Below are 11,313 nucleotides of genomic sequence, written 5' to 3'. Positions count from 1 at the left end.
CAGTTCATGGATGTTTATAAATCAATCAATGAAATTCATTTATTATAAACATAACTACGAAGTGGCAATGGTTTAAGCACTCTTGCAAAAGAGATTCATCATGAATTAGCTGGGTTTGCTAACCAACCTTCCTAGCCCATCTAACTTAGATTTTCAAGGACCAGGTACTATTTTAAGATAAAAACTCAAAAACTAAGAAATGGACTTGGTATTTTCCCCATTCACACATCTAACTCAGCCCGTATCAATACACATTTGTGTTAGTTTCAATTATCTAAAAGGAATATCAAAGCCTAAGGGAATAAATATTTCTTGAATAATCCCCAAGAATTATCATAGTATAAGATTTATTTTCAGATCCATACCCTTTCCTAAACCAGCCATGCTCCCCTCGAACTCTAACCAGGTCAAGGCACGTTGAGTAAGTTACAAGAGTACCCTTTTCATTCATACATTTTGAAAGCGCTAAAGGTTGAATGCATCAGTGCAAACCTGGCCTTCAATGATTTCTAGTAAAATGGTAAAACCTGACCTCTGATATTGATGATCATTTTGCAGTCCTACTTAGATATACTTCTGCATTCTAAGGAAATACTGTATGAAAACAAATGAAATTAAGGTTAATATGATAACTTTAATCCTCTGTGGCCCAAACAAATTGATCATCATCCAAGCAGCACATGCGATAAAGTAAATACTGATGCAGTTTTCCAACTTCCTTCCCACTTCCATGCAGATAGCCAACACAAGAATTTTTTTAACAGTTGTGCTGTTGTAAAATTCTAGAAAAATCTATGCTATAATATTTCAGTTTCTTTGCACGTCAATATCCAGAATCATAAATGTAGCCAAAAAGAACTTCAGTGAGAGACAACTGGTTCAAAAAAAATAAAAACTGATCCATTACCTTGTCCTCATGTTGATCATATGTAGCAATGAATTCATTTGTTTTGACTGTCCACTGCTTTTACCAAACCATCAGCACCTTATATTATGTATTCAAGCCGATTAAAAAAAAAAACAACACCCTAAAGCAGGATAAATCTCATACCACACGAAACAAATTGAGTGCCACGAGTAAGAAATGATGCTCTTAACACACTTGATGTGTGCCCTTCAAATGTTTTCAAGCATGACCCATTAGCTATAGCCCACATCTTTATTGTTTTATCACCAGATGCTGTTATGACACACTGATCAACTGGTGAAAACTCTACCGACCATATTCCTCTTTTATGCCCTTTAAGTACAACTACAGATACCAGATCTGGCAGCCTCCATAAACAAGCTGTCCTCATTTAACCAGAAATAATTATATAAACTATGTAGAGAAGCAATGGTTTGAAGGTTCCTAACCTGTGAACTGCTACAAACTAAAGTATCATTTGGTGCAATAGCAAGAGAATTTATATCCTTGTCATGGGCTGCCACCACAGCTTTTGATTTCAAATTTATAGGCTGGTCAGCATCATCTGAGATACCATCTGTACTCCACACCTTGATGGTACGATCACTAACCAAAGGGGTAAGAAACTTAAACTGTTATCCTTGCTTCCAGTTACAAGAAGTGGCCTTCCTGAGCTTGATACACAGGTGTCAAGGTACAAAACAATTTCAGTATGGCCTGCCAATACATAGGAGCATGACATAGATTCCAAGTCATACACTTGAACCTGCATTGTGCAAATTGAGACACATATTAGGAGCCAACACTTCAAAATAGAATTTCGAATTGGCAGCATTATAGACAAAAAAGCACTCTAATTTTAACCAAGTTCAGTATGCATAGAATATCAAAAACCAGACAGATTCATGGACATGGGAATGTTAAAGGAAAGGAGAGGGTGGGACGAGAAATATACAAGAGATACTTATAAGATCAATGTATCAAGAAACATCTATTTCTTTCCGGCCAATAACTTATCCAGTGACCATCCTAGGTATTTTAGCATCTGCATACAGTGGCTGTTAACTACAAAATGTTATATACAACTCGAACCAACCAAACCATACTCCCAAGTAAACTACATTAATTGCTAGTCTCTGGACATCAGCACGTAAAATGATCAGGTAACAGAAATTAACTAGCAACTTACCTGTTCAAGATTTGTAGCAACAGCAAGAAACTTTTCCTCCTCACCCAGAAACGTCATGTCAAGAATCTCTTCGTTATACCCAACAAGCCTCTTGCTCAGCATTAACTTGAATTTCTCTTCAAGGTGTACAACTAGTGAGTAGAACAGAAACTGATGATCAACAGTCACACAAAGTAACCCTTGATCTAAGGGAAGGATAACAGCAGCAGTGAAAAGAAAAAAAAGTATTGTGCAGTGGTTGAAATCATCTATAAATTCTAGTCTTTAATTACCTCCTATATTCCATCTATATGTTGTCCAATAATCGCAAAATCAACATTAGAGTTGGGACAAGTGAAAGATCTTGCAAGAATAAAGCTAAACAAAAACAACCGGGTAAGAAGTGTTGTCATAACTTGCACGGAACTTACCAGAGTTTTATTGGTATCAGGATGGAACATGAGAGTAGTTACGACATCTTTATGCCCTTTAAAGTAATGAGTACAGAAGCCACCATCAACATCCCAAACAAGTACTTTCCTATCAGCTCCTGCAGTTGCAAGCAATCCTCCAGAAGCATGGCAAGCCATGGCCATCGCAGGACCATCATGGCCCTGCCAAATTGCAACAAAACAACCAAAAGAAAGCAACTAATCTCTCATTAATCGAAGAAAACTCAATTTCTAACTTCAGTTAAAATGAAAATGAAGAATTCGAACATGCCTTCCAAGAGCGGACGCATTTGGAAGTGGACAAGTCCCAGACCCTTATAAACCTGCTATGGCCAGCAGAAAAAAGAAATTTATCATTGGGGCTAAGAGCTAGGCGGTGACACCTGCATCTATATCGACCTCTATGCTGGCTTTTATCGATGCATTTGGTGAATCCACAATCTTGATGGCGTCCCCGTTTGAGCAAGCAATGAAGGAACCGTCAGATGAGACAGCAAAAGGGCCCCCGCTCTAGAACTGCTGCAGCGAAGGGACGCACCTGTTAGTTTTTCTTTATCTGTAAGGAGGACATGGGGAGTTTGTTAAGTTCAAAGCAAGCAGATTTAGATTGATGATTTAATGTTAAATAAAAGAAAGAAAGATTGGAAGCGAAATTTTTTGGTGAAGGAGAATGGGAGGACAGGGTTTTTTGATGGTCAAAGCAAGGAGAGGTGATTGGGTTTAAGGAGCAGCTGCATGTCTAGTTGGTCCCTCAAAAACTATTTTCCATTTTCATGAGTTACTTATAACTTAGTTCCTGTAGTTTATCAAAATAAATTAATTAATCCCTGTAATATCAAATATTAATTATATAGGCCCTTGACAAGTGTTCATCATACTCAATTTAATAGTAACGCCCTCAGCTGCCGATAGAATTATTTTTTTAATATAAAAAAATATTTATGAGTTGTCAATTTATAAACTGAATTGATATATATTAGATGATGGTTTTTTTTTAAATAATAATATGGAGATATTGAATGTCATTTGTTTTTAAATACTACATCAATAATATATTAGATCGATTTAGGTTAACCTGTTAAATTAGTAATTCAAATCATGAGATCATAATAATCCTATGAAAAACAAATCAAAATAAATTTTTAATAAATTCAATGTTGAAAAATAAAATTAAAAAAATATCAAATCAAAGGACTAAAAAACCTACCTAAGTGACATGATTCCATGCAAGCATTGAAAAATCAAGTTCAAATTTTAGCATAATATTATCTATTATATAGTTTTATACTAACAAATATAACTCTTAATTTAACTATTAGATTGAGCTAAAATTTTACCAGAAATGTCCATAAGTATTGTTTTATATTGAATTAAAATCCTAGGTCAATCAGAATTCAAAAAAGCATCACGATACAGGTTAGAAGGTATTGTATGGATTTTTGTTATATGTTTTTGTTTTATTTATGAACTTCTTATTTTGAAACGATTTTTTTTTTCTAATGATACATATTCAGCGGCTTATTTTTTTGAAGCTTTCTAGTTCTACAAGTATCTTTGATGGGCAATAATATAATTAACAGGTGTGTTAAGGATTCCTTTAATGTTCCAAAATTATTTTTTAAAATGATTCCTTATTTATCCTAGTAGACAAGAAAATAAAGGTTAATGGTATTTAATTGTAAAATGTTTTGAGAGCTTGCATCTTCTACAAGGAAACTAACGAGCAACAGCTATTACAAGGATTTTCATGCTTATTTAGGAGAGTTAAATTTTTTTTAGAATTCGTAAAATTAGTCGAAGTATATGTAAACTAATTCGGATATTCATGTTAATAATAATAAACAAAGTAACAGAGAGAGTGGCGTTAATTGACAGTTGTTGTCGACAACATCTTGTAATTTTCAAGGAATGATTCCATCAGATCAAATGTTCCATTATCATTTAAGAAAGTAATGGTTAGAATTTCTAAAACATGTTATGTGGTTCAAACAACCACAGATCATTGGATGAAACGTGTTCAGAGCTTATAAATGTAATCAACACACACCTTTATAAAAAAAAAAGCTTTGTATGTAATATCAAAATGTGTTTGTTGGGGTATGGGGTGGGTCGGCGGCTGTCTGATATATCTACTGATTATTTTAAGGTAGTTTGTAGTTTGTTTTTATTTTTTAAAAATATTTTTAAAAAAATTGAAAATTTTATATATTTTCATATTATTTTGATGTTTTAATGTTAAAAAATAAAAAAAATATTATTTTGATGTATTTATAAATAAAAAAACACTTTAAAACTTAATTACTATAACAATAGCAAACAAGCTCTTAACCTATTTTTAAAAAGTAGGTTGAAAAGCATAAAAACAAATATGCTTGAGAAAAGTAAACTGAAAAAGCTAAGACAAATGTCACTTAACAAAATAAAAGAAAATGGTGTTTTATTGTCTTTTTTCTATTTATTTGAATAGTAATTTTTTTGTTTATATATATATATATATATATATATATATATATATATATAATTTCAACTTCATTCTTTATCATTAGATTTATTAGAGATTTTATAAGGTTATTATAAACTCATAATTTGGATTGCAAGTTTGATTAGTTAACTTAGTTGATTCAAGTTTTGTTTTTCCTTTTACTAATTGATTTTTCCCTCAATTTCATCTTAAAAAATTGGTTTAAGAGAGAATTATACTTTGTGATTTATTTTTTTCTATTTTCTATGAGGTTATTCATATCTCATTACTTGAATCACAGGTTTAGTGAGTTAACCCTGATTATCCAAATTATTTTTTATGTTATTTTTTAAATTTCATTATTCAACATTGGATTAATTAAAAATTAAATTTTATAACTTATTTTGATTTATTTTCTATTGAGTTATCTCGATCTCATAATCTAGGTTTCAAGTTTATTAGGTTAACTCGAGTCGATTTGGGTTTATTGATTTTGTTTTTCAATTCCATCCTTCAATATTGAGTTTATTAGAAATTGAGCTATGTAATTTGTTTTCTATGACATTATCATAATCTCATGACTTCTTGATATACATATTGACAAGTTAATTTGAGTTGACCTAAATCAATCTAGTATGTTGTCGCCATAATTTTTATTAAAAAAAAATCTCATTTTAAATATTTATTTTGAGTCAAGCTATATTTTTATTGGTCATCCGAGTTATTTTTAGATCTGTCAATGAGACCAAGTTATTGAGTTTCCTGAAACACATACATGCAACGGAAACATAAACAATAAATTTAAAAATTTTCAGGGACCCCATGAATCCCATTAAATAGATTTAGAGTTGTTTAGAGTTTATGAGAAGACTACTTGAAGATCTAAACTTATTTTCAGCTGTGAATATATGCTTAAAGGATGAGTTATCGCAAACTACAACCCCTCTAATTGTTCACTCTCTAATGATAATCTACACGAATCACTAGTGAATAATTTCTTAAATTCTTTTAAAAGAGAGGGATTTGTTATACCTTATAGTGTTAGCTTTTTTCATTTGTGTTTAGGTGTTTTTGTATTGTATTTTTCTCATCTTAAATCTCGCAAGAAATAGGAGACATAATATTCTATTAGTAGAGAAACCTAAAAACCCTATAAATGGTAAAATACCAATTTTCCCCTTAAAATAATATCACATATATTATTTTAGGCTAATTTTAAAAATTTATTCAATGAAGTCTCTACTCGATTTTTTCTAGTTCTAAAATTGTAATTCATTGTATAATTTACACCCTAATTCTTAATTTCTAAAACTTATTTAAAATCAAGTCATACTAGATTAATTAACTCATTTTAATGATTCTTATGTGTATGATTCATTAGGTTTACTAATAAGTTGGCTCAAATATAAATCACAATTCTAAACAAAATAGGATTAGATAAATTAATTTATTATCAATTCAATATAATATGTATCAATCTCAACAACTCTAATTAATAACTAATCTTAATAGAGCATTGACTAGAAATATTTTAGAAACAATGCTTTGATGCAATAAGAATCTTATAATTATAACAACTTTATAATTTCTTTTGCAAAAATATTTTCGTTCGAGGAACTTTATCTTTACTCTATATTCATTAATTAAATATCTGATTAATATTAAAGATAAATAAGTTTTTATTAAAAAATTAAATATATTTACATGAATAAAGTCAATGTTATATAACCAACTGATTGACTATATACTATATATATTAACACAAGTCACATCAAATTAATTCTCACATGTTTTTTTCTACTAGAAAAATTTTAGCAACATCAAGATGTTTTTTTTTATGTTAAAACAATTAGAGTTTGTTTGATATTATAATAATGATTGTTTTTTAAAGTATTTTTTTTATTATAAATGCATTGAAATAATATTTTTTATTTTTTGATATTAGTATATTAAAATGATATAAAAATACTAAAAAGTTAATTAAAAAAACAAATTAAAATTCCTTCAAATTTTTTTTTTTAAAATATAAAAAAATCACGCAGCGCGTTACAATTACAGAGGGGTATCTGATTCTCATCGGTCTTCTTTCAATTTCATATTTCAATACACACACACCTTGTCTTTCTATTAGTATTTGAATTAGAACCCAACACTGAAGGCTTAACCACCACCACCACCCCATTAACACCCATGTCCTCGTTTACCCACTCAAAACGCCACCGCGTAGGCTACACACTGCCACCCAAAAAAACCCAAAACCTTCATCCAACCCTCTCTCATCCACCACGCAGACCAACACAACATTGATCTCATCCCCATCGATCCTTCAAGACCTCTTATCGAACAAGGACCCTTGGATTGCGTCATCCATAAACTCTACGGCCCAGATTGGATGTCCCAGCTCCTGCACTTCTCCTCTCTGAACCCTGATGCTCCCATCATTGATCCTCTTGATTCCATCCAGAGACTCCATGATCGGATTTTGATGCTTCAAGTCGTAAGTAATTTAAAAGTTTCTGAAAGAAATCAAGTTTTAGATGTGCCTTGACAACATTTTTTTTTTCTGATTCAGAAACCATGATGAAGAATTCCGATGATTTAATTAAGAAATTAGGGTTTCCGCTGATCGCTAAACCGTTAATGGCCGATGGGAGTGAGACCTCTCATAAAATGTATTTAGTTTTTGATAAGGAAGGATTAGACAAGTTAGAGTCACGGATGATTATAATGCAAGAATTTGTTAATCACGGTGGGGTTATTTTTAAAGTCTACGTGGTTGGTGATTTTGTGAAATGTGTCAAGAGGAAATCGTTGCCCGATATTAAAGAGGGCAAATTGGTTACATTGAAGGGTCTGCTGCCGTTTTCGCAAATATCCAATTTGGAGGAGAAGACTGATTGTGGCGGCGGCGGGGAGTTTGACAGAGTGGAGATGCCGCGGTGGATTTTGTTGAGGAAGTAGCCAAGTCAATGAAGGAAGAAACTGGGATCAGTTTGTTGAACTTTGACGTGATTAGGGATGCTAGAGATGCTAACAGGTATCTTATTATTGATATAAATTATTTTCCTGGGTATGAGAAGATACCTAATTATGAGTCTGTGTTGACAGATTTTTTATTGCATTCCATGGAAAAGAACAAGAGTGGAGATGTCAGCATGGTGAGGGAGCATGATGATGATTGACTTAATGGGACCGTTATAAGTAAGCAGCTGCATGTCTGTTTGTTCTTCTTCTTGGCGATTTCATGCTTACTTTGTTTTATCTCCTGTCAAATGTAGCTTCTTTTTATCAAATAGTTGATGTTTTAGTATAATAAAAAGCCTTGCAATTATGCAAATATGCCATATCGTTTCTATCTAGTTAGATAAACTTGTATGTCTGTTTGTTTTGGTATGCGTTTTGCCTCAACCATAGATTTGAACTGTTTTGTTAATCAATACCCACCACAGTTTTGCACGGGTTCTATTAAAAAAACCTTGATTAAAAAAAGCTACAATCTATTTTTTCAAACCGCAGTTGCAAAAGCCACTGAATGCCAAAGAATGGTACATAAATGTTTTTTTGAGATCCTGAAGTTTAACTTTAGCCAATACCTTTTTGCTCAAAAGTTATTCAAAATCACCATATATATTATCTTGAATCTCTTTAAGAGGGTGTGTTTTTTACTGATTTAATTTACATCGGTTTCCTTTTCTCTCTGTGACCATTGTTTAACTTTTATGTTGCTAGAGGTGCAAATAGGTATATTAATATAAATAATTTTCTTGGGATATGAGAAGATGCTGAATTATGAGTCGACGGAGACGGTTTGTTAGGGAAAGGAGAATTGAGAAATGAGTGCCAGGAACATCGAGTAGGTAGCGATATTTGTGGGGAAAGGTGGAAGGACTATCAAGTTTTCTTGATCAATCGTTTCAATGTTTTGAGACTGGCAGTGTTTGGTTCAACCATGTCAATCTTATGGGGGAATTCTTCATGGAAATTTTGTGCTTGTTTTGTATAATTGCAAACCTGTAAATGGAGGTACTTTTGAATATTTGGTTTCAGAATGTGCTGCCGTACTAAACAAGCCTTTGTCAATGTGTGCTGAATTAATGCAAATTGTCACCTTCCATATATTCTGTTACGTGCTCTAGTCATGAAAGTATAAACATCCATGTTGATCTCTGCTGATGCACTTTGCAGCTCTTCCTAGTCTTATACATATACAGAGGTTTTTTGCTGTTTTTGTGCTTTGATTTTGTTACGGATTTTTCAGTATTTATGTTCATATATATATATATATATATGAAATTTATTTTGTTTTTTCAGTTATTTTTCTCATTTTTTTGAGCCATGTACATGGATTTCTCTTTTTTTTTTATATAGATTTTGTTGCCTTATAACAAAACATAAACGATTGTTCCTTGGCCAGAAGAGCTGCATTGGAGTGGTAGCTAGGCACTTGGAATTCCCATTAGCAAGAAAAGGTCAAGAGCCAAGACAATTGAAACTGTTGCCATCAATTGAAAATCAATTTATATAAAAATCTGAATTTTTTATCATTATCATGGGTTCTTTTTTTTTCCTTTCTTTCTTTGAAAAAATTATCATGCTTTTGATTACATTGTAGGAGCTTGTTAGAAATTTTCGTTAAAGTGTGGCATTTGGTTCCGTTTGTTTGCTGGAAAGTAGGTTTTTTTTGGAAAGTAAATTCCGGGGAAAGTGAATTTCGAGAAATTATTTTTCAATGTTTGGTAGTGTAATGGAAAATGAGTTGGAAAACACTTTCCAGTGTTTGATTATGTCATGGAAAATGAGCTGGAAAATAACTTATTAATATTTTATTTTTCTCAAGTTTAAAATAATGAGAAACAAATCTTACAAATTAAAAAGTTGAATGAGAATGAAATTGAAAAAAAAATATAATTTCATAAATTATCTCAAATAAAATAAATAATAATCAAAATAATATAGATCAAATTTAAAAAATTAAAAAAAAAATAAAAGATAAAGAAATTAAAATAATAATAATCAACATTTTATAAATTATTTCAAATAAAATAAGTAACAATTAAAAGAATAAGGACCAAATTTGATATATAAAAAATTTCAATAAAAATATAATAAGAAAAAAGCAAATAACAATTATAAAAATAAGAATCAAAGTTAATATAAAAATAAAATTTTAAGAGATGAAATTGAAAAATAAATATTCAAAACAAAAATATATAATCAGCAAATAATGATATTTCTAAATTTTTCACAACTTTCGAAAAGTGTTTTCCCCCTAAATTTTTCAGGAAAATACTTTCCTAAAAACCAAGCCAAATTTTTCTTTTACTAGAAAGTGTTTTCCATTGGCCAACTTTTCTACTGGCAAACAAACATAAGAAAGTTTGGAAAGTGATTTCTTGGAAATCATTTTCCAGAAAACAAACACAACTAAAGGGAAAACACTTTCCTGAAAACCAAATCAAATTTTTCTTTGACTGAAATTGATTGGACAGTGTTTTTCATTGACCAACTTTCCTAATGATAAACAAACACAGGAAAGTTTGGAAAATAATTTCTCATAAACTACTTTCCGGGAAACAAACATGGCATTAGTAAGAATTTAATGTTTTATTATAAAAAAATATTAATAACATGGTTTAAAAAAATTATATCATGATCCATTAAGTTTATGAAATATGCTTTCTCTTGATGTATTAAATTAACATACGTTTATTTAATACAAGGCATTTTATTTTTGAGCTCCTCAGTAACAGGATCAAGTAAGAGGATCAATAAGGTTAAATTTATAGAGTTTAGTTACCTTTTGTATCCAAAATTTAGGATAGAAAAATATATTCTTATGTAGTATTTTATATCAATATTGACCATAAAACTCCAATTTTGAAGTAAAGGAAGATAACTAAGTGGGACTGTAACTACAACATCAATCAATATATAATTTATAATAATAAAATAGATAAAATTGTAAGTGTATTTTATGATTAAAACACATGAATTACTTACATATCAATAAATTTAAATTTTAACAAAATAATACTTTCTATATATTAAAAAATTAACTTAGAATTTGGATCCTTTAAGCCACATATGTAAATAAAAAAAAATTAAACATTGGTACCAAGTTAAAAGAAAAAAATTATGAGAAAAACTTTTAACTAAAATCTTGAATTATAGTTTCCTAGCATAAGTTTATTCTAAAGTATTTTTACTTAAGTTAATATCATAAAATTCGATTTAAGATGCATATTGAATATTTTTTTAATAAAATGAAAAATTATGAAAATTATCTCTTAATCAAGATCCTTAAAGTCATTTAAATTTTATAAAA

At 30.4% G+C, this 11,313-nt stretch overlaps 2 long non-coding RNA genes and 1 pseudogene across 3 annotated transcripts; 1 reads left to right on the top strand and 2 right to left on the bottom strand.

The window, feature by feature from the left end:
- Positions 1-1,043: 1,043 nt before the first annotated feature.
- Positions 1,044-2,309, bottom strand: LOC118058493 (protein TORMOZ EMBRYO DEFECTIVE-like; annotated as a pseudogene).
- An 89-nt stretch (positions 2,310-2,398) lies between these two features.
- LOC140955014 (uncharacterized) lies at positions 2,399-3,052 on the bottom strand. Its single transcript, XR_012168742.1, has 3 exons — positions 2,911-3,052; positions 2,799-2,850; positions 2,399-2,689 (listed from the first exon to the last, which is right to left on the bottom strand). It is a non-coding gene; the product is annotated as an uncharacterized lncRNA (long non-coding RNA).
- A 4,008-nt stretch (positions 3,053-7,060) lies between these two features.
- LOC118058495 (uncharacterized) lies at positions 7,061-9,104 on the top strand. Of its 2 annotated transcripts, XR_004689185.2 has the most exons (4): positions 7,061-7,485; positions 7,561-8,025; positions 8,097-8,189; positions 8,718-9,104. It is a non-coding gene; the product is annotated as an uncharacterized lncRNA (long non-coding RNA). The 2 variants fall into 2 exon arrangements; XR_004689184.2 differs by having other exon boundaries at positions 8,097-9,104.
- Positions 9,105-11,313: the final 2,209 nt, after the last annotated feature.

Source organism: Populus alba, chromosome 19 (genome assembly GCF_005239225.2).
Source record: "Populus alba chromosome 19, ASM523922v2, whole genome shotgun sequence".
In the NCBI taxonomy this organism is placed as follows: domain Eukaryota; kingdom Viridiplantae; phylum Streptophyta; class Magnoliopsida; order Malpighiales; family Salicaceae; genus Populus; species Populus alba.
Note: the sequence above shows the minus strand (reverse complement) of the source record. Positions and strands in the feature narration are given on the sequence as shown.